We start from the raw sequence: 22608 nt of genomic DNA, 5'->3' as shown, positions 1-22608 counted from the left end.
CTCCTGAGTCTCCGCCTGAGAGTCCAGACTCCCCCCACAAGAGCGTGGGTCCCCAGGGGCTCGCCCGGAACAGGTGTTCAGTGCAGTCAGAACTGGGGTTCAGTGCGGTCGGGGGCTCCCTTCCCCCTTCCGCCAGAGAAAGTCAGCCAGGCTCTCAGCCGCCCTTCCTCTCCGCGCGCACAAAGACCCTTTGCCGTACCTCCAATTCTCTGTGAGCTTTTCTCTATCCTTCTAGTTGTAGAATTTTCACTCAGTCAGCTTTCCTGCGGTTCTGGATGGTGTCCGTTCTGTCTTTTAGTTGTAGTTTTGAAATTGTTGTGCGAGGCAGCAGTTTAGGTGTTTACCTATGCCGCCATCTTGGTTTCTCAAGCCAAAATTTATTTTTATCGTGGATCTCTCATTCTGTTGTGGTCAGAAAACATACTTCATATGATTTTGGTATTTTTAAGTTTATTGAGACTTGTTATGGGGCCCAGCATAGGTCTATTCTGGAGAATGCTTCATAATTTTTTATTTTTATTTTTGCAGTTTTGGATATTGTTCTATTGGTTTGGTTGATAGTGTTATTCACTTCTCCTGTATCTTATTGATTTTTTTTTCTCTAGTGGTTCTATCAGTTATCAAAAGAGTGGTATTAAAATCTCCATATATTATTGTTGACTGTGTCTCTTTTAACTTATTCAGTTTATGTTTCATGCATTGGGGTCCCTGTTGTTAGATTCATATCATATGCACCAGTAACTGGTATGTCTTCCTTGTGAATTGACCCTTTTATCATCATGAAACTTCTTTCTTTTTGTTTCTATAAATATGTGTTTTCTTAAAATCAACTTGGCTGATATTAATATAGCCACTAGCCACTCCAGCTCTCTTAGGACCATTTTTTTTGCATGGTATATCTTTTTTCTGTCCTTTTATTTTCAATGTCTTTATGTCAATGAACATAAGCATGTTTACACTAGGCAGCACATAGTTCAGTCCTGCTATTTTATCCAATTTGGCAATCTCTGTCTTTTGGAAGGGGCATCTAGTCCATTTACATTTAATTTAATTATTGGTATGGGTAAATTTCTACATACATTTTGGTGTTTGTTTTTTATTTGTCTCATATCTTTTTGTTCCTCTATTCTTCCTCTACTGCCTTTTTATGTAAGTAAATATTTTTAGTATAGCATTTGAATTACTTGTTAATTTTTTACCATATATTTTTTAGTTATTTTCTTAGTGCTTTGCTCCAGGGCTTATAATATGCATCTTAATGTATCACAGTCTACTTCAGAATAATACTAATTTAACTCTAGTAAAATATAGAAACAGTGTTTTAATATAATTTCATTCTTCTCTTCTTTGTGCCATTATTTTCATATATTACATTTAATTTTGTTGTAAGCCCACCAAAGGGTTCATAATTATTGCTTTACAGAATATTATGCCTTTTAGTAAATATCCTATTTGCTATTTCCAGCACACTTCATTTCTTCTTGTGGATTTAAATTATCATTTAGTGTCACTGTTTTCCCCCTTTAGTGTTTCTGTGAAAGCATAAGTGCTAATAACAATTCTCTGTCTTTGGTGATCTGGGATTTTATTTTTTTCACCTATATTTTTGAATAGCAGTTTTACTAGATGGAGAATTTTTGGTTGATAGTTATTTTATTTCAACAGTTTGAATATGTTATCTCACTGTTTTCTGGCTCTCAAAGGACAATACCCCATGGATAGTTTCATGTTTCTTCAGGATCAAGGCTTTTAAATAAAGAGCATTGGAACTTGAGTTAAAAGGTGATTGATGGCACCTGGCCGGTGTGGCTCAGTTGGTTGGAATGTCCTTCCATACATTGAAGGTTTGAGGGTTTGGTTCCCAGTCAGGGCACATACCCAAGTTGCAGGTTCGGGACGGGTGCAGTAGACAACCGATAGATGTTTCTCTCTCACCTAGACGTTTTTTTTTTCTCTCTCCCTCTTCTTCCTCTCTTTCTAAAATCAATATCTTTGGTTGAGGATTTAAAAAAAGTAAGATGATTGATGGCAAGTATGCTTTGGAAGTTCAATGTAGAAACTTTCAGAGAGATTAGGATACATCTGCCCTGAAGATAAATATTGTTTATTACAAAGGGTAACACAAACTTCACATCCTCTCAGAGAAGATTTATTTATATTCTAGAGTGAAGGCTTCTCCTCCCTCATACCCCTCAAGTGAAAATGTGCCACAAGTTCCTGTATGCGTTCTGAGATTTATAATTTTGGGGAATTATTCTCCTGTGGTATATTTATTCCAAGTACAAGTAATACTGGCACTCATCACATTGTCCTGAGGGAAATTGGGAAACTGATGTAAGCTGCTCTCTAAGTAAAGGCCTTTACCTGAATCCAGAAGTCTCCTGCTTATCTTTATGTACGCATACATTGATAAATCAGCCATTAATAGTTGTTCCCCTGTATAAGTTGTTTTTCTATTGTTGCTTTTGGGATTTTTGTATTTGTTTTTCTACTGTTTAATTATGATAGGTGTGGATCTCTTTGTGTTTATCAACTTGGCTTTATTGACCTTCTTGGACCTGCAGATTAATATTTTTCATCAAATTTGTGAAGTTTTTGGTCAATATTTCTTTAAGAAGTTTCTGTCCCTTTCTCTCTTATCTTTCTTGAACGCTCATTACATACAAACTGATACACTTGATATTGTCCCACAAGTATCTGGGCCTCTGTATATTTTTCTTCAATCTTTTTTTCTCTGTGTCCTCTGATAGAATCATCTCTATTGCTCTATCTTCAGTTTTATTGATTCTTTTGTTATCTCCAATATATTGCTGAGACCCTCTGGTGAATTTTTAAAATTTCAATTATTCTACTTTTCAACTTCACAATTTCCTTTTGATTCTTTTTTATAATTTTATATCTTTATTGAGACTTCCTATGCACTGAATCATTGTCATACTTTCTTTTAATTTTGTAAACATGAGTTTCTTTAGTTCTTTGAGCTTCTTAAGCAAGCTTCATAAAAACAGGGATATTTCATGTTTACTGTTTTATCTACAGCACCCAGAATAATTCTCAGCATATAGTACATTTCAATAAGCATTTGTTGAATGGGTGAGTTGACAATGTAGTTTAACGTTGTCTTCTCTATTTGTGCCTGAAACTCATTTTTTATTTATTTATTTATTTATTTATTTATTTATTTATTTATTTATTTATTTTTGCTCTTAAAATGTTTGCTTCAAGTGTTCAGTCTTAAAATGGAAGTTTTTCTTTTCAGGGGATTACCAATGTTTCAATAAACAATGGGAGTCTTTTTCTCAAGCATGAGGCAATAGCAGTGCAGCAAGGGACAGGGAACTCACAGTGCATTAATTGATAACAAGATGCAGGATACCATTAATCCATTTGAGCACATTTATGTACAATATTTATAGAAATGGAAGGAAAACCACCTTCCTCTGAATTGATTGTCCTCTTTTTTCCACCTCACCTTTCTCTTCCCCTCTCCTCTGCACTGGTATATAAACAAACTCACATCTCGCCAATCTAGGTTGTAATGGAGGTTTGCTGTAAAGACAAGATAGCTTAACGTGGGGACACTAATAGAATAATTAATGAAACTGTGTCGTGCCAGCACGGCCATGGGTGAACCTGAGGCAGGGCAGTGAAGGATTAGAAAAGACAGACAAGAGAATAAAGCTGGGGCTAGGTGGGATGCTGGCCTCTCTGATGGAGAGACAGTGCCATGGCCTACAAGCCGAGTCTTTATTTTATAGCCAGATTCCATGAGGCAAAGTAAGGACATGGTCAAGATGTTTACAATGTTCTCATGGGTTTTGAATCTACTCAATTGCATGCACCTGATCAAGATTTATTAACTTGCTGCACTGCCTGCAGCCTATATCACTCAGCCACGTGGGACCACAGGTTCAGACCATAAGGTCAAGCTTTCAACTATAGCCTTTGGCTATAATTGTGCTGGGACTTGCACGTGGCTTTGCCACGAGAGGATCATGCCCTCTCATTAGTTTGAGGCTTGAACCTGTCCAAACACTGTAGCCACTCTCCACATCTCCCCCTTTTTTTTCTGTTTTTAAACACTTCCATTAACATCAGCCAAAGCTCTAGTCAAATTATGCAGCATAACCAAAACATCAAGAACAAACTCCTGGCTATTAACAAAATAACTAACACAGTAATGTTAATGTAATACAGCAACAAGAGAGAACAAAATTCTGGCTATTAATAAAACAATAACAAAAACCAAACTACAGATATGTTAAAGTTTCTTTTGCTGTTGGTGTATATCTACTCAGAGTCCTCAGACTTGGCTGTCCAATACTTTACAGAAAACTGGCAGCTCACCAACGCTAACATTGCCAGAAACATGGTTGAGGGAGTAGCTTCCACTTCTTGCTTTTCTACCACCTGCTGGGCCTCAGTCACTAACTTCTTCAGCTGATCCCATGTTGGCATCTCGATCCCTTGCATAGTCTTTGTTATCTTCTTTCACATCGCAACTATCAGTCTTTTGAATGGAGGGGCAAGAGCTTCTCTGGGTCTATTGTGGTGATGCATTCAATGCTCTGGCACCCAAATCAGCTGTGCTGCTTCCTCTGGAAAGATACAAACATAACCTCGGCCCCATATAACTGTTTTATGAGTATCATTCCAGCCTCAGGGTTAGCCACAACCCTGCCAATGGCTTGGATATCTTATTTTCTATCTTCTACTTTTCTACTTAATCTGTATCTTATTTTCTATCATATTTTCTACCTCTTCTCCTATTTTCTATCTCATATCTTATCTTCTATCTTATAATTTGTATCTTATTTTCTATCTCTTATTTTCTTTAAATGACAATTATGTTCTATTTATGTCACCTATGATTTAATGGTATTTTTAAAGTTTGCCCTTTAAAAAATTTTTTTCAGGCTTTTTTGAGTTCAGACTTGGCAATCCTATTAGTCATTTCTTTGACTTCATTCAAAATGCCCTGTCCTGGCTCTAAGCATCCCGCTGACCAGGAGTTCTGTCCTTTGCCTAAATATAAAAATGTTTCATTGAGCATTGTTTTAGAGATCCCTTTCCTGAGATCCTGAATTTCCCATGTTTTACACCGAGCTGCGACCAAACCTTGCTCCCTACTCTACTTTTGCTTTCTGACCTTACTTTTGCTTTTCTACTTTTGCTTTCTGTGTGTGCTTCACTGGAGCGTCCTTTCACCTTACCACTGTAGTTCCCCCAAACTCAGGTCCCTGTTCCCTGTACTCAGTCCCTGTTCGGGTGCCATATGTGCTGCACCAGCAGAGCCATGGGTGAACCTGAGGCAGGGCAGTGAAGGATTAGAAAAGACAGACAAGAGAATAAAGCTGAGGCTAGGTGGGATGCTGGCCTCTCTGATGGAGAGACAGTGCCATGGCCTGCAAGCCAAGTCTTTATTTTATAGCCAGATTCCACGAGGCAAAGTAAAGACGTGGTCAAGATGTTTACAATGTTCTCATGGGTTTTGAATCTACTCAATTACATGCACCTGATCAAGCTTTATTAACCTGCTGCACCTCCCACAGCCCATATCACTCAGCCACGTGGGACCACAGGTTCAGACCATAAGGTCAAGCTTTCAATTATAGCCTTTGGCTATAATTGTGCTGGGACTTGCATGCAGCTTTGCTATGAGAGGATTATACCCTCTCATTAGTCCGAGGCTTGAACCTGTCCAAACACTGTAGCCGCTCTCCACAGAAACAATCAGAGAAACAAAAAGAAGTTAAAAGGGCACAGTTAAGAAGTAGGGCACTTAGATGATTGTCAAAATTCCTTGCAAAAGATAGGGTCTTATCTGTTCTCTGAATGAGGGAGGCAAGGGCAGAATGAAAGAGACCCAGGAAAAGTTGCTGTCATGGGGGAGTAAACAGGAAATTCTATGAAGGACCACAGGAGAGAGGCCTGCTGTGTTTTTCTTGGTGAAAGGAGAGTGGTCTGGAAGTAAGAAAAGTGTTTCTAAGGAAGTCAAACCTGATATGGATTCTGAAGGATAATCAGGAGTTTGTTGCATTTGGTGGAGAGCAAGGGAAAGGCCATTCCAGGCAGAAAGAGCAGAGAAGTAGCAAGGAATTAATAGATCACTATATACTTACTTTTCAATGCTGATATTCACAGTTATGTTTATTTAATTCAGTTTGATAATTATGTTAGATTTGAACACATAGCAACTGAGCACAAGGGAAAGAGCCCCCCTTAGAGAGGCTACACAGGAAAGTAAGTCAGATTAAAGTAAAAATGTTCACAGATAACATTATGAAAGAACATCTCACAGGGATAATTTGAATGATGCTTGTATGCCATTTTATTTTGAAGTCTCTATTAAGCACATATTTATAGGGATGATTTCTCTAACATTTCTACATGAATGCCATTTATATTGCTATTGTTTAGTTTTGCTTGCCCTATCAAATTGTTATATGTTTACTATAGGCCTGGTGCATGAAATTCGTGCACAGGGGTGTGTGTCCCTCAGCCCAACCTGCACCCTCTCCAATCTGGGACATCCCTCTCACAATCCAGGACTGATGGCTCCCAACTTCTCACCTGCCTGCCTTCCTAATTGCCCCTAACCGCTTCTGCCTGCCAGCCTGATCACCCCCTAACCACTCCCCTGCTAGCCTGATTGATGCCTAACTGCTCCCCTGCCAGCCTGTTTGCCCCCAACTTCCCTCCTCTGCCTCTGGCCACCCCCAACTGCCCTCCCTTGCAGGCCTGGTCCCTCCCAACTGCCCTCCCCTGCTGGCCATCTTGTGTGTTGGAGTGATGGTCAATTTGCATATTACTCTTTTATTAGATGGGATAGAGGCCTGGTGCACGGGTGGGGGCCGTCTGGTTTGCCCCAAAGGGTGTCCCGGATCAGGGTGGGGGTTCCCTTGGGGCATGGGGCGGCCTGGGCGAGGGGCCTGTGGTGGTTTGCAGGCTGGCCATGCTCCCCCCCCCCCCCCCCCGCAACCCAAGCAGGGGCCCTGATATCTGGGATTTATTTATCTTCTATAATTGAAACTTTGTAGCCTTAAGTGGAGGCCTGGGCTCGCCAGGGTGTGCGGAAAGCTTGGCTTCCTCCATCGCCGGGGGCAACTCAAGCTTCCTGCTCTCTCCATGGCTGCAGCCATCTTGGTTGGGTTAATTTGCATACACGTTCCTGATTGGCTGGTGGGCGTGGCTTGTGGGTGTAGCAGAGTGATGGTTAATTTGCATGGTACTCTTTTATTAGATAAGATTCTACTCATTTAGATGAAGTTTACTGTCAGAGTTGATTATTAAAATAAGTAATAAAAATAGGGAGTGTGGGAAACTGTACCGTCTGGTGAACTTTGATTAAATGAAGAATTATACTCTATGAGACCTCGAAATCATTGAAAAATTAGCTTGGCCTCAAACAGGGAGGGACTGAGAGTTAGAAAAAAATCTGTACTGCCATTTCTTCCAGTAATTACTTCTTCTCTCTCTCTATTAGTCATCGACTGCAGTTAAAATAACATTTATTGCTTTCTGCCTAATGTTTTAGAACAGACAACCAGGAAACCATGAAGCAGAGACTATGGGTAAGCCTACAATCAGTGAGATGTCCCAACCAGCCTTCCCTCTTGACTTGCTGTAATTTATTACAGTTACAGGATACGAAGCATTAAGCTGCTCCATCCTTAGCCTGAATATGTGAGTGGAGCTGAAGCATAATATACGAAGTTAAGACTCTTAAAGGGTCTCCTTTATAGAAAGACTTAGGAATGGTATAGATAGAGACTATTGCTGGGTTTGCTATTGTATTTCCCAAAGCTGGAGACTCCAATGAACTGGTGGTTGGGGCTGGACTGAGGAAGGGTAGGAATAGGATAGTTGCAGCCATCCTTCTTCCCCATGCAGTATTTTTTTCCTTAAGGAAGGGACCCTTGCTTTTTCCTTAGTTATCAATGATTTTGCTAACAGGGGGACCTCAGTGTGGATATTTGGGGGCTACATTGCATTGCATTCCATCTTTTTTTCAATGTATGGTCTTCAGATTTAACCCACAGTTAAAGACCATAGATCACAACATACACTGTGGTCTTCAAACACTCAAACCCTGCCTTTTGAGTTTACAGACTACAGATTTTACTTGCAATCTAGCCCCTGCAAAGAATATTTTGGGAAAATGAGTTACACATGGTGTCCTGCTCAGACAATCTCATCTGACTCCTGGTGGCAGGGAATCTGGAGACTCCCCGCACCCCGCCCCACTGCCCCCCACCTCCCTGAAGTTTTGGGTTAGATAGTTACCAAGAGCTCTAAATTGTGACTTTGAAACATCTCTCTCATTTTTTCCTTGGAATGTTTATTTTCTTTTTCCCTCTCTGTTGCCATAACCTCCACTTTTTAATTGAGACTCATTACCCATGCTTGGATGTTGGCATTAGCCCTACTAGCTAGTTGGCCTGACTCCCTGCTTAGAAACTAAGTGGCTCCTTATTTTCATGTTATGAAGTGCACATATGCCTGTCTTGCTCTAATGTCCTTCCGCATCTGACCCCACACTAGCCCTATGAGAATCTGTCATGCCAGTGCTCCTCATCACAGCCCCTCTCATATGATTGGGCCAATGCCCTCACTGTCTCCAGGACATTTCCCTGGAAGCCTCGTTTGCTGTTTTATGTTATTTTATTTTTATTTTATGGAAGTCCTTTTCTTCTCTTCTACCTATTTACATCTTTCTTAGCCTTCAGGACCTCATCTTCTAGGAAGTCTCCATGGATGTTCCTGCTCTCACTCTCCTATGAATTTCTCTTGGACTTCATGACTATTCCAATAACTCAATACAGCTTTGTATGGACTTCTATCATCTAATAGTTGTTTTCAAATAGTGATTTTCCAATTTTAAAAATGCTTGATAATTCTATTATATACTCTTTTAATGTGCTTAAAGTGTCCCCAACAGTCCCTGGTCCACAATGATTCTCAGTAAATATTTCTGCATTTTTCAGTACTGAACAAGACTGTGTTTACTTTCACAAATGTAGCACTTGTTCTCTTGAGATACTTATAACATCTTTAGGGGACTGTCTGTTTTGGCATTAAAGGAGCAAGATAAAGTTGTTTAAGCTATTCATCTGGAAATCCATTTTCATAATAGAGTCACTCTTTGACCAGGGTTCTTTTATTCCCTCTAAATGCCACTGAAATGTTTTTTTCTCACCCTTTTGTTTGCCTTCTAGGAGTGCTAAAATGAATTTTTTATATGAATTTTGTTTTTTACCTGCATTATGGTGTTGCTTTCGCTCCATTCTTCCCCACTGCCATATCAGTCAAAACATGTACATTGAGGGTTTTTTTTGTTTTGTTTTTATCTTTATTGTTGAGAGTATTACAGATGTCCCCCATTTTTCCCCCCATTTACCCCCTCCACACGAATCCTGCCATGCCCCTGGCCTTCACCACCCTATTGTCTGTGTACATGGGCAATGCATATACTGTATGTGTATAAGTTCTTTGGTTAAACTCTTCCCACTCTCTCTCCCCACTTCTTTCTGAGATTCATCAGTCTGTTCCATGTTTCCCTATCCTGGTTCTACTTTATTCACCAGTTATTTTGTTCATTAGATTCCACATACAAATGAGATTATGTGATCTTTGTCTTTCTCTGACTGGCTTATTTCACTTAGTATAATAATCTCCAGGTGTCTCCATGCTGTCTTAAAAGGTAAGAGATCCTGCTTTTTTATAGTTGCATAGTATTCCACTGTGTAAATGTATCACAGCATTTTAAAAAAAATTATCCCTATTGTTGAAAGTATTATAGATGTGACCTTTCCCCCACCATTGACTCCCCTCCACACTTCTCCCACCCCTCCCAGGCCTTCACCACAATACTGTCTGTGTCCATGGGTTATGCATATATGCATATAACTTTCCCAGTTAATCTCTCCCTACTGGCACACCCCCTCCCCGCCTTCCCTCTAGGATTCATTGGTCTGTTCCATGCTTCCATGTCTCTGGATCAATTTATTCATCAGTTTATTTTGTTCATTAGATTTCACATATGAGTGAAATCATGTGATACCTATGTTTCTCTGACTGGTTTATTTTGCTTAGCATAATACTCCATAGGTCTCTCCAAGCTGCCTCAAATGGTAAGAGATCCTTTTTTTACTGCTGCATATTATTCCATGGTATTTACAGCATTTCATCCAGTCATCTACTAATGGGCACTTGGGCTGTTTCCAGCTGTTTCCAGATCTTAACTATTGTAAATTGTGCTGCTATGAACATAAGGGTGCACATATTCTTTCTGATTGGTGTTTTGGGTTTCTTCAGATATAATCCTAGAAGTGGGATCACTAGGTAAAATAGCAATTCCATGTCTAATTTTTTTGAGGAAACCCCATTCTGTTTTCCACAGTGGCTGCACCAGTTTGCATTCCTACCAGCAGTGTTCTAGGGTTCCCTTTTCTCCACATCTCCACCAGCACTTGTCACTGGTTGATTTGTTGTTGTTTGTCTTTCAGAAATGAAATTTATTGAGTTTGGATTCCAGTACTCCTGGGCCCCCACTAATATCTAATTAATCAGACCATACTTTGACTACAAAAGTGCAAGAGAAATGAGGAGATGTATTATTATTTTTTTATCTTTATTGTTGAAAGTATTATGTAAGTCCTACTTTCCCCCCCATTGATCTCTTCTAGCCCACTCCCGCCCTCCCCCCACCCAGGCCCTAACCACAATAATGGCTTGAGTGGGTTTCTGGGTTCTCTGTTCTGTTCCATTCATTTATATGCCTATTCTTGTGCTAGTACAAGGCTGTTTTGATTATAGTTGCTTTGTAGTAAAACTGGATATCTGATATTATGATTCTTCCAACATTGTTCTTCTTTCTCAAGATTGCTTCAACCATTGGGGGTCTTTTTGGTTCCATACAAATGTTAGGAGTTTTTGTTCTAGATCTATGAAATATGCTGTTGGTATTTTAGTAGGGATTGCATTGAATCTATAGATTGCTTTGGGTAGTATGGATATTTTGATGATGTTGATTTTACCAATCCATGAACAGTGTATTCTAGTATTCTTCCACTTGTTTATATTTTTCTCTATCTCTTTTTTCAAGGTCTTGTAGTTTTCCAGGTATAGGTCTTTTACTTCCTTGGTTAAGTTTATTCCTAAGTATTTTATTTTTTATCCTCACCCGAGGATATTTTTCCATTGATGTTTAGAGCGAGTGGAAGAGAGAGGGAAAAGCAGAGAGAAATATAGATGTGAAAAAAACACATTGATTGGTTGCCTCCTGCGAGAGCCCTGACTAGGGCCAGGGAGGATCCTTCTCTGGCTGCCTGCAGCTGGCCCTGCCTTCCCCCCCGGCCACCCATCCCCAGTTCCCTGTTTGCCATTGGACGATCAGAGCCTGACAGCAGGGGGAAGGGACCAAGAGGTTGGCTGTTCCTGCCTGCTTGCCGGCCCTGCTCCCACTGCAAGTTGCCCTCTGTGTATCTGGTGACCAGCGGGGTGGGGCCCTTGGCCTGGCACCACCTGCATCCCCTGCCACCCACCCCTGGTTCCCCATTCGCCATCGGGCTATCAGAGCCTTCCAGCCAGGGAAAGGGACCAAGAGGTGGTCAGTGCACCTCATAGTGACTGGTTGAAGTGGTTGTTCTGGTCATTCCACCGTTAGGGTCAATTTGCATATTACCCTTTTATTATAAAACTTCTGGAGGACTTCTTTAAGGAAAAAATTGACAACAATACGGTCATAGTAGGGGGCTTTTATACCCACTGATTTCACTGGATATATCTTCCAGAAAAAAAAGTTAAGCCCTGACCAGTTTGGCTCAGTGGATGGAGCGTCGGCCTGCGGACTGAAAGGTCCCAGGTTCGATTCCGGCCAAGGGCATGTACCTTGGTTGCGGGCACATCCCCGGTGGGAGGTGTGCAGGAGGCAGCTGATCAATGTTTCTCTCTCATCGATGTTTCTAACTCTCTATCCCTCACTCTTCCTCTCTGTAAAAAAATCAATAAAATATATTAAAAAAAAAAAGTTAACAAGGAAGCAGTGATTCTAAATGACACGCTAGATCAGATGGATTTAATTGACATTTACAAAACATTTCACCCTAAAGCTGCAGAATACACATTCTTCTCAAGTGCACATGGAATATTCTCAAAGAAAGACCACATGTTAGGACACAAGCAGGTCTCTACAAATTATCTCCTATAAATAACATCCTTAAATGTAAATGGATTAAATGTTCCAATCAAAAGACATAGGGTAGCTGAATCTATAAGAAAACATGACCCATATATATGCTGTATACAATAGACACACATCAGGACAAAAAATTTACACAGACTGAAAACGTATCAATATTGACATTGTATCAAGCATCTTCTTGGATTACAATGGCATGAAAATAGAAATAAACTACAATAGCCGAAACCAGTTTGGCTCAGTGGATAGAGCGTCGGCCTGCGGACTGAAGGGTCCCGGGTTCGATTCCGGTCAAGGGCATGTACCGTGGTTGCGGGCACATCCCCAGTAGGAGGTGTGCAGGAGGCAGCTGATCGATGTTTCTCTCTCATCGATGTTTCTAACTCTCTATCCCTCTCCCTTCCTCTCTGTAAAAAAATCAATAAAATATATTAAAAAAAAAAAAAAGAAATAAACTACAATAAAATACTCAAAAACATTCAAACACATAGAGGCTAAATAGCATGTTCTTAAACAATGAGTGGGTTAGCAATGAGATAAAGGAAGAAATAAAAATCTTCCTGGAAACAAATGAAAATGAACACCCAACAACCCCAAATCTATGAGACACAGCGAAAGTGATCCTAAGAGGGAAGTTCATAGCATTACAGGCCTCCCTCAAAAAAATAAGGAAAATGTCTAATAAACTATGTTAACCCTACAACTCAAAGAATTCAAAAGAGAACAATAAGAAAAGCCCAGAGTAAGTAAATGGAAGTTAATAATAAAGATAAGAGTGGAAATAAATGACATAGAGACTAAAAAACAATATAAAAGATCAATGAAACCAAGAGCTGGTTCTTTAAAAAGATAAACAAGATTGATGAACCTTTAGCCAGACTCATCAAGAAACAAAGAGAGAGGACCCAAATAAATAAAATCAGAAACAAAAGAGGTGAAGTAAGAACTGACACCACAGAAATACAAAGGATTTTGAGAAAATACTATGAACAGCTATATGCCATTAAGTTGAACAACCTGGATAAAATCGACAAATTCCTATAAAAATACAATCTTCCAAAACTGAATCAGGAAGAATCAGAAAACCTGAATAGAACTATAACAACTGATGAAATTGAAACAGTAATAATAATAATAGTAATAATAATAATAATAATAATAACAACAATAATAATAATGAAACTCCCAGGAAACAAAAGCCCAGGTCTGGATGGCTTCACAGGGATGTTGTATCAAACATTCAAAGAATTAACACCTATCCTCTTCAAACAATTCCAAAAAACCTATAGGAAGGAATACTTTCAAGCTCTTTATACAGGGCCAGCATTACCCTAATTCTAAAACAAGATAAAGACACTACAAGGAAAGAGAATTACAGGCCAATATCCCGGATGAACACAGATGCTAAAATCCTCAATAAAATATTAGCAAATGAGATCCAGCAATACATTAAAAAGATCATACACCATGACCAAATGGGATTTATTCTGGGGATACAAGGTTGGTACAATATTCACAAATCAATAAATGTGATACATCACACAAACAGGTTGGAAGACAAAAATTACATGATCATAGCAATTTGATGCAGAAAAAGCATTTGACAAAATCCAACACCCATTTTTTTGTTTGTTATTTATTTTTTTAATAAATCTTTATTGTTCAGATTATTACAGGTGTTCCTCTTTTTTCCCCCCTAGTTCCCCTCCACCTGATCCCCACCCCACCTCATGCCCTTACCCCCCGCCACTGTCTTCATCCATAGGTGTAAGATTTTTGTCCGATCTCTTCCCGCACCCTTCACACCCCCTTCTCCTGAGAATTGTCAGTCCACTCCCTTTCTATGTCCCTGATTCTATTATATTCACCAGTCCATTCTGTTCTTCAGATTTTTTATTCACTTGATTTTTAGATTCACTTCTTGGTAGGTATGTATCTGATGTCATTTTGTTGTTCATAATTTTTATCTTTACCTTTTTCTTCTTCTTCCTCTTCTTAAAGAATACCCTTCAGCATTTCATGTAATACTGGTTTGGTGGTGATGAACTCTAGCTTTTTCTTGTCTGTGAAGCTCTTTATCTGACCTTCAACTCTGAATGATAGCTTTGCTGGGTAGAGTAATCTTGGTTGTAGGTTCTTGCTATTCATCACTTTGAATATTTCTTGCCACTCCCTTCTGGCCTGCACAGTTTCTGCTGAGAAATCAGCTGACAGTCGTATGGGTACTCCCTTGTAGGTAACCGTTTTTCTCTTGCTGCTTTCAAGATTCTCTCTTTGTCTTTTGCCCTTGGCATTTTAATTATGACGTGTCTTGGTGTGGTCCTCTTTGGATTCCTCTTGTATGGGGTTCTGTGCCCTTCCTGAACTTGTAAGTCTATTTCTTTCACCAGGTAGGGAAAGTTTTCTGTCATTATTTCTTCTAATAGGTTTTCAATATTTTGCTCTCTTCTTCTGGCACCCCAAAAATTCGGATGTTGGTATGCTTAAAGTTGTCCCAGAGGCTCTTTACACTATCTTCATATTTTTGGATTCTTTTTTTGTTTGTTTGTTTTTCTGGTTGGGTGTTTTTTTGTTTCCTCATATTTCAGATCTTTGGTTTGATTCTTGGGGTACGTTGATCTACAGTTGAGTTTCTGTATATTCTTTATTTTAGACAGTGTATGCTTAAATTCTGACTGGTCCTTTTCCATTTTTTTGGCAGTCTCATTAAGATCCTTAAAGGTCTCACTAAGTTCCTCAGCTGTTTTTAGAAGATTCTTGAGTAACCTTATAAATATGGTTTTGAACTCTATGTCATTCAGTAGTTTTCTTTCCTCCATTTCTTTCATTCCTGACATGTTTCTTTGTCTCTGCATTTTGCTGCTTCCCTGTGTTGATGGAGTGGCTTTGTGTGGTAGGTGACCTATAGGGGCCAGTAGCTCAGCCTCCCCAATCACCTGACGTGGACACTCTTGGTACACCCCTTTGTGGGCTGAGTGCAAAGTCTTGGTGTAGTTAAGCCTTGATTGCTGTTGGTACACTGGGAGGAATTGACCTCCAGGCCAATTGGCTGTGAGGACCCGCTGTGTCTATAATGGAAGAACTACTGCGCTAGAGACACGCTTATGGTGCAGGACTTATTTCAGTGGGACTTTGGTGCTCACTGAGTCTGCCTCTTGAATGTGTCACTTATGGATGTGAGGAGTTGCAATCTGGTGTCTCACACTGACCACTAGGTACAATGGCTTCTGGATCTCCAATGGGGTGCAGGTCAGCTACTGTCTGAGGCCACCCAGCAGGCGCTACAGCAAGAACTACAGTTTTCTCCTCTTTTCTTGGGGTTTGGAGTTTTTGGAGCTTTTGGAGCTGTCTGACCCGGGCTGCAAGTTTGCTAGGTTAAGCTGCGATAGGGCAGGCCATTCATATGCTAAAGCCGCTGCTTAGAGCTTGGGTGGGTTTGTAGGTTGTGCAGGGCGGGGTCTCAGGGTGTCACTAGGCTAGGGTGTGGCAAACAGCCATGGCTGCCAGTAAGCCGGCTCTGCGTCTCTGACCCCATGCCCATGTCCCGTGCCCCAGCGCAGTAAACAATTATTCCTGCGTGCAGCCCTGCAAGCAAGCCACCCTCACTTTCCGACCCGATGGCAGACAGTCCAGCTTCTCCCCGTAGGAGTTTGGGTCCCCCACGTCTCCCCAGAAACTGGAGTTCGGAGTAATCCGGAGCTTGTCTCCCTTCGGGTTGAAAAAAGCAGCGCTCCCAGTCGCCCGCTGCCAGCCCGGATCGTGCACCTCTGTACCTCAGCTTTTCAGCACTTGTGCCCGTCTCAATGCTCTTTTCTCTTTCCTTCTAGTTGTAGAACTTCCACTCAGCCAGCTTTCCCGTGGTTCTGGGTGATAGACATTTTGTCTTTTAGTTGTAGTTTTGAAATTGTTGTGCGAGGCAGCAGTTTAGGTGTTTACCTACGCCACCATCTTGGATCCTCCCAACACCCATTTTTGATTAAAACTTTCAGCTAAGTGGAAATAGGGGGAATCAGACCTTAACATAATAAAAGACACAGATGAAAAACTTATAGCCAACATCATGCTCAATGGGCAAAAACCAAAACCACTCCCCTTAAGAACAGGAATAAGACAGGTATATCCGCTTTCACTATTCTTATTCAACATAGTACTGGAAGTCCTAGCCATAGCAATTAAAAAAAATAAAATAAAATTGAAAAGGAGATGGTAAAACTGTCATTATTCACAGATGACATGATATTGTACATAGAAAACTGTTAAAGACTCCACCAAGAAACTATTAGATTTAATAAATGAATTTGGCAATGTAGTAGGATACAAAATTAACATCCAGAAATCTATGGCATTTTTATACATGAATAATGAACTATCAAAAGAGAAACTAAGAAAACAATTCCAGTTACTATTACAACAATAAAAATAAGGTACCTGGGAATAAACTTAACCAAGGAGATAAAAGACATGTACTTGGAATACTATAGGACATTAAAGAAAGAAAGGAAGCTACAAACAAGTGGAAACATACACCACATTCATGAATTGGAAGAATTAACATCATTAAAACTAGACGCCCAGTGCACAAAATTCATGCACGGGGGGTGGGTGGGTGGGTGTCCCTCAGCCCAGCCTGCACCCTCTCCAATCTGGGACCCCTTGAGGGATGTCCAACTACCCGTTTACAATCCGGGACTGCTGGCCCCCAACCACTCGCCTGCCTGCCTGATTGCCCCTAACTGCTTCTGCCTGCCAGCCTGATCACCCCCTAAGCACTCCCCTGCCAGCCTGGTCACCCCTAACTGCCCTCCCCTGCTGGCCTGGTCCCCCACAACTGTCCTCCCCTGCAGGCCTGGTTGCCCCCAACTGCCCTGCCCTGCAGGCTTTGTCCCTCCCAACTATCTTCCCCTGCAGGCCATCTTGTGGTGGACATCTTGTGTGTTGGAGTGATGGTCAATTTGCATATTACCTCTTTATTATATAGGATGTTCATACTACCCAAAGCAATCTATAGATTCCATGCAATCCCTATTAAAATACCAATGCCATATTTCACAGATCTAGAACAATACATATCCCAAAAATTTATATGGAACAAGATAAGACCCCAAATTGCCTCAGCAATCTTATGAAAAAAGAACAAAGTTGGAGGGATCACAATACCAGATATCAAGTTATATTTCAAAGCTACTGTACTCAAAACAGTATGGTACTGGCACAAGAACAGGCATATAGATCAAAGGAAATGAACAGAGAACTCAGAAATCAACTCAACCCATAATGCTCAGTAAATATTTGACAAAGGAGGCTAAGAGCATACAATGGAGTAAAGACAGTCTCTTCAATAAATGGTATTGGGAAAACTGGACATGTATACTGAGTTTAAAAAATACATTCTTTTTTTTAAAATATATTCTTAAGTCATTGTCACTATACATGGATTCAAGCAAACCATGTAAATGTACAAACAGTGTGAGCTCTGAAACATAACTATAACCTTCTGGCATCATAGGGGTTACTGTTCTCAGGGCAAGTGAGAATATTAGTCCCCATACCCATAATACAAAATACAACCCAAACTTCTATTTTCTTCAGGTCACTGAAATTACTCTCTTTTACGTATTTGGAGGTGAAAATTAATCAACTTGCAGGATATAGGTTAATCATCTTTCAAAGGAGGGACGGTTTCTTTTTCTTTTTTAAAAAATATATTTTTTTGATTTTTTTACAGAGAGGAAGGGAGAGGGATAGTTAGAAACATCGATGAGAGAGAAACATCGATCAGCTACCTCCTGCACACCCCCTACTGGGGATGTGCCCGCAACCAAAGTACATGCCCTTGACCAGAATCGAACCTGGGACCCTTTAGTCCACAGGCTGACGCTCTATCCACTGAGCCAAAGCGGTCAGGGTGGGACGGTTTCATTAATCCCTAAAGAACACTGGTCTTAAGTGTCCCTATTCCTCAACATGTATTCACCAGGTTTTTTCCCCATGCCCCTCAGGCCTTTTGCTCTATTCCAGTCTCACTCATACTTTTACAGGTCTGTGTTTGGGGTAATTTTCTGCTGCAAGTAGAATTTTTCCTGTGTTAAAACTTCACACCTCTAAATCCATTTTCTTTCTCTCTGTGTTTCCTTCCAAATTTGTTTACTTTCTCCACTTTTCATCCTCTAGGTCATTAACAAAGATGCCCTATGCTCAGCTCTAACATAATTCAATTGGGTTGTGGCACCAACCCTATTTCTCAAGAAAATTACCTGATGTATTTTCTTACACATTTTACATTTAGTTTCATTAAGATTAAAAAAATTGAGCTATTGATGCAATAATTTCACACTAACTTATACTACTGGACCATTTATTGTATTTTCCAGGTTGAAGAATTTAACCTATCGTTAATTTGTTAGAGATGGTTAATGCTTTTAATTCACCTGTAAAGCAGCCAATAATTTCTGGAATATTCTGTGGAGATGTACTCGAATAAGGTGAATGCGTTTAAAGAGAGTTCTCTTCGAGAGACCATCCATAATTAGGATGTATCCAAAATCCCCAAACTTGTTTAGGAGCTTCTTCTTTCTTCTTTGTCATTCTTTTGCTAAATTCATGACATATTCATAGTCTCCAAAGCTTGGTCTGTTGCATTATCGTTTAATTCACTAACTCTATCGTTTCCCCTTTCCTGACACCACCATTTGATTGTTTTCATTTTAGGAACTTTGCAATAGAGTTTATATATAGGAAGACTACTTTTGGAAGGAAGAGAATTGCACCCATACCAGAGGGGATAAAATTCCTTACTTCTTAGTGAGGCTATTTGTAACCTGGGATTAAGCTTGATTAACAAGTGTTTAAGTTTCAGTTTAAGTTTACTAAGGAAACTCCAAATCGTGTCTGAATGGTGTGTGAGGAATGTGGGTATTAGCAAGAGATTTATGTTGAGAAATCAGAGTTTCTCTGTTGCAAAGTGGCCTCCTCTCAGGGGAAAAGGGAAAAGGAGTCATGTGTATTGTTAATGCATTCATGGGTGACTGAAGAAACTCAACAGACTTCCTCAGGCTTGAAGGGATGGGGTCCCTCATTCCCCAGGCAAGCATCCTGCCTGCTGCTGAAAACCAATAATCTAATGTCCCCAAGCTTCTCTGTCCACAGCCGTGTTTCGGTTGTCTAGTTGTTTGTTTTGGAAATGTCATAATAAACAACTCAAGAAAGGATATTAGAGAAAGACTACAAATTCTTTGGGGACATAAAGCCTCATGTATGTGGCCTCTGAGAAGAGGAAATCGCTATAGATAATATTTGCTTTTTCTACATTCTCTGAGGATGATAAAATAGAAACAGGAACAAGAGGTAGAAAAAAAATCTGTTAATCTGTTGTTTGCTGAGTAAAGGCTTCTATTTTAGTCATTTTGGTCAAATAAGGGAATTGGGGACACTTGATCCTGAGCTGATTCAGTGCTTTTGGACCCAAGAGTTAGATGATTATATCTGGCAGGGTGAGGCCCACTCCCACGCCTCCAAGACTGGACCGACCAGTTCTCTCTCTGGACAGGGCTCTCTTGCATCAGCTAGTTCTCCAACCATCTCATCTGCTGCAACCTGAGGCTTTCTGGTACAGGGTGAGTTGGAGACAGCTTTATAGCCTCGGCTAAGGGAGAAAGGGTCAAAATCAAAGGACCTTTTGTCACAACTGGTTGACCGTGTCTGTGCACATGCAGGAGCCTCTCTCCTTCCCCATCTTTTTGAGCATGGCTCTGTAAGGGTTTTGGCACAGGCACAACAATCACCACAGGAATCCGTGAACCAGAGCCAAACCTGACATCACGAAGATGAAACACACCATGTGCAAGGCCAGCAGACAGAACCCATCACTCAGGGGACAGGAGAGAGCACTGGCAGCATCCTAGGTGGTGACCCACCCAGGACCTGCTGCCCTTCACCCAGAGGAAGAAATGTCTGCCAAGGAGTAACCAGTTTCTCAGAGCTCTTCAAAGGAAGCACCCTACTTCCCGGAGACTTGCTTATTTTTCCTCTTAATTACCAAAGCATAAGGGTGTCTTTTCTGAAATGTTGATTTGGACATTGATTTGGAATTTACATTTGTGAGGTCACCTCATTTAGCTTGCAAAGGAGATTCTAAACAACACAGGAGGAAGGATCTTTGGATTCCAGTATCCTCAAGCTGGGAGAGATGGGCAGAAGAGCCAAGGAATTCTGAGTTGCGGCTTAAAAAAAAAAAATCCTCATTTGAGGGTATTTTTCCATTTGCTTTTAGATAAAGTGGGAGGGAAAGGAGGAAGGGGGAGGGGAGAGAGAAATTGCTTGCCTCCCTCACACGCCGCAATTGGGGTCAAGGAATGAACTAGCCATCCAGGTATGTGCTCTGGACCGAAGATCAAACCTGTGACCCTTCAGTGCTCAGGCCAATGCTCTAACCACTGAGCCACCGGCAAGGGCTGAATTGCTGCCATTTTCAAAGGAGTTATTAAGATGGACAAAGGCTGACAGATAACCACAAAAGGCGGAAGCCATTGTACTAAAAATAGAAGATTTTAGCAAGAAATGGTCCCTTAGCCATCCAAAGGGGGTCACACTGGGATGAAAGTGATTAATTGTACTTTAAATCTCAGAGAGAGATTCCTCTAATGTTGTAGATGACAGAAATGAAGAATGAAGTTTATTATCTGACCTGAAGTAAGGAGTCAGAAGTTGCTGAAAAGATACATATGACTGATATGGAGGAAGGACCAAGAGCAAGTTTAAAATAAACCCAGAAAAAACTTACTGAAACAAAATTTTTTTTCTGGCCTATAAGCAATAGGATACTATTGTTTTTGGACTATAATTGACATTTGTTTTAAAAAGGAAGAAAAAACAACAGGACGGACAGTACAAACCAGGTGTATAGTCCTCTGAGGAGCTGTGCCACCGGGGAAGCTTCCTGTTCAGTCTTTCTATCCACAGGTGTAGTTTGTGGATCTGCAAATATGCTGGGTTAATCTGGGCTCTCTGAGAAGTAGATGGCAAGATGAGATTAATGAGCAAAGATTCTGTAAGAAAAACACCTGTGTGAGAGGAAATGCAGAGAGAGACAGGAAAGGATGGAGAGCCATCAGACCGCAATGCAAGTCTGACCCTGAGTGAAGGAGAGAAGGAAGGGAGGTCGGGTGGAAATGTCCAAGATTCCTGTGTAGTTCAAGAAAGGCTCAGTGTGGCCATTGGGGCCAAAGCCAGATTCTATGTCAGATTAGTCACATGTCTCCCAGATATGCCCTGCTGTGCTCAGTCATGGCTGGGAGCAGCCTGTGGGAAGCATGACCTGTATTCAAATGTGATGATGGATTTCAGAGCCTGTGCTGGGGCTGACCAGCAGCCCCTGAACGACAGATGAACAGATTACTCTGACACAGTTTCACGGTGGGGGAGATGGCTAAGGGACGGCCCAGCTGAAGAAGCCAGGCAGCCGCGATCGCCTGCCTCATTAGGCTCTTACTGGAATTTTTATCTTGGGAAGTAGAGTGAGTAATTTTGGGAAGACGAATGTGTTTACATTGTCCTCTAGGTAAGGGCATCCAGGGATTAAGCATAAGGATCCAGTAAACACCCAGGGGTCTGCTCGTGCACAGACTTGGTTGGAAAGGCCAAGGGATAATTAGGAGCTCTGCCTTCGACACTCCCTTATGTCTCCCCTAAGTCAGAATTCCGATAAACAGGGCAGCCGACCTTCCACACAATTCCCTTTTCTCAGAATGTCCTCCTTACAATTTTCCAAACAAGTCTCTTGTGCTCCCCAACAAGCCTACAGCTGACCTCTTGGTCGATTACACTTTCTGTGGTGGAAGGTTTGCATGACAAATTCTCATGGCCACCACAGTTACACAACTGAGTATTCGTAATAGCAGTATTATCTTCTGTGGAATTGAAAGGAACTTTGAAAATATTGGTTCAACCCTCTCATTTGCACATGAAGAGAATTGGGCATGTGGGGCTGGATGACTTTCAGCGGTGGAGCTGAATTTCTGACTCTAGTGTCCTTTCCACTGTGCCAATACTATCAACAAAGTTGTGGGTGTGGACACAGTTCTTAAAAAATAAAGTTAATATTTCTGATGATAAAAATGTATGCATTTTTACAAATTTGGAAAATAAAGATAAATAACAAGAAGGAAAAATATTACTTAAAAATCTTTTGTTGAAAGTATTACAGATGTCCCCATATTTCCCCCCATTGACTCCTTGCACCCTGCTCCCACGGCCTACCGAGGCCTTCCCTGCACTATTGTCTGTCCATGGGCTATGCATATATGCATATAAGTTCTTTGGTTAATCCCTTCCTTCCTCCTCTCCCCCCACCCCCCCCCCCCCCGCCCTGCCCACCCTCCCTTTCTCTGTGATTGGTCAGTCCTGTTCTA

This window comes from Plecotus auritus (genome assembly GCF_963455305.1).
Source record: "Plecotus auritus genome assembly, chromosome: 1".
Lineage (NCBI taxonomy): Eukaryota > Metazoa > Chordata > Mammalia > Chiroptera > Vespertilionidae > Plecotus > Plecotus auritus.
The sequence above is the reverse complement of the archived record's forward strand: the minus strand, read 5'-3'. Positions refer to the sequence as shown.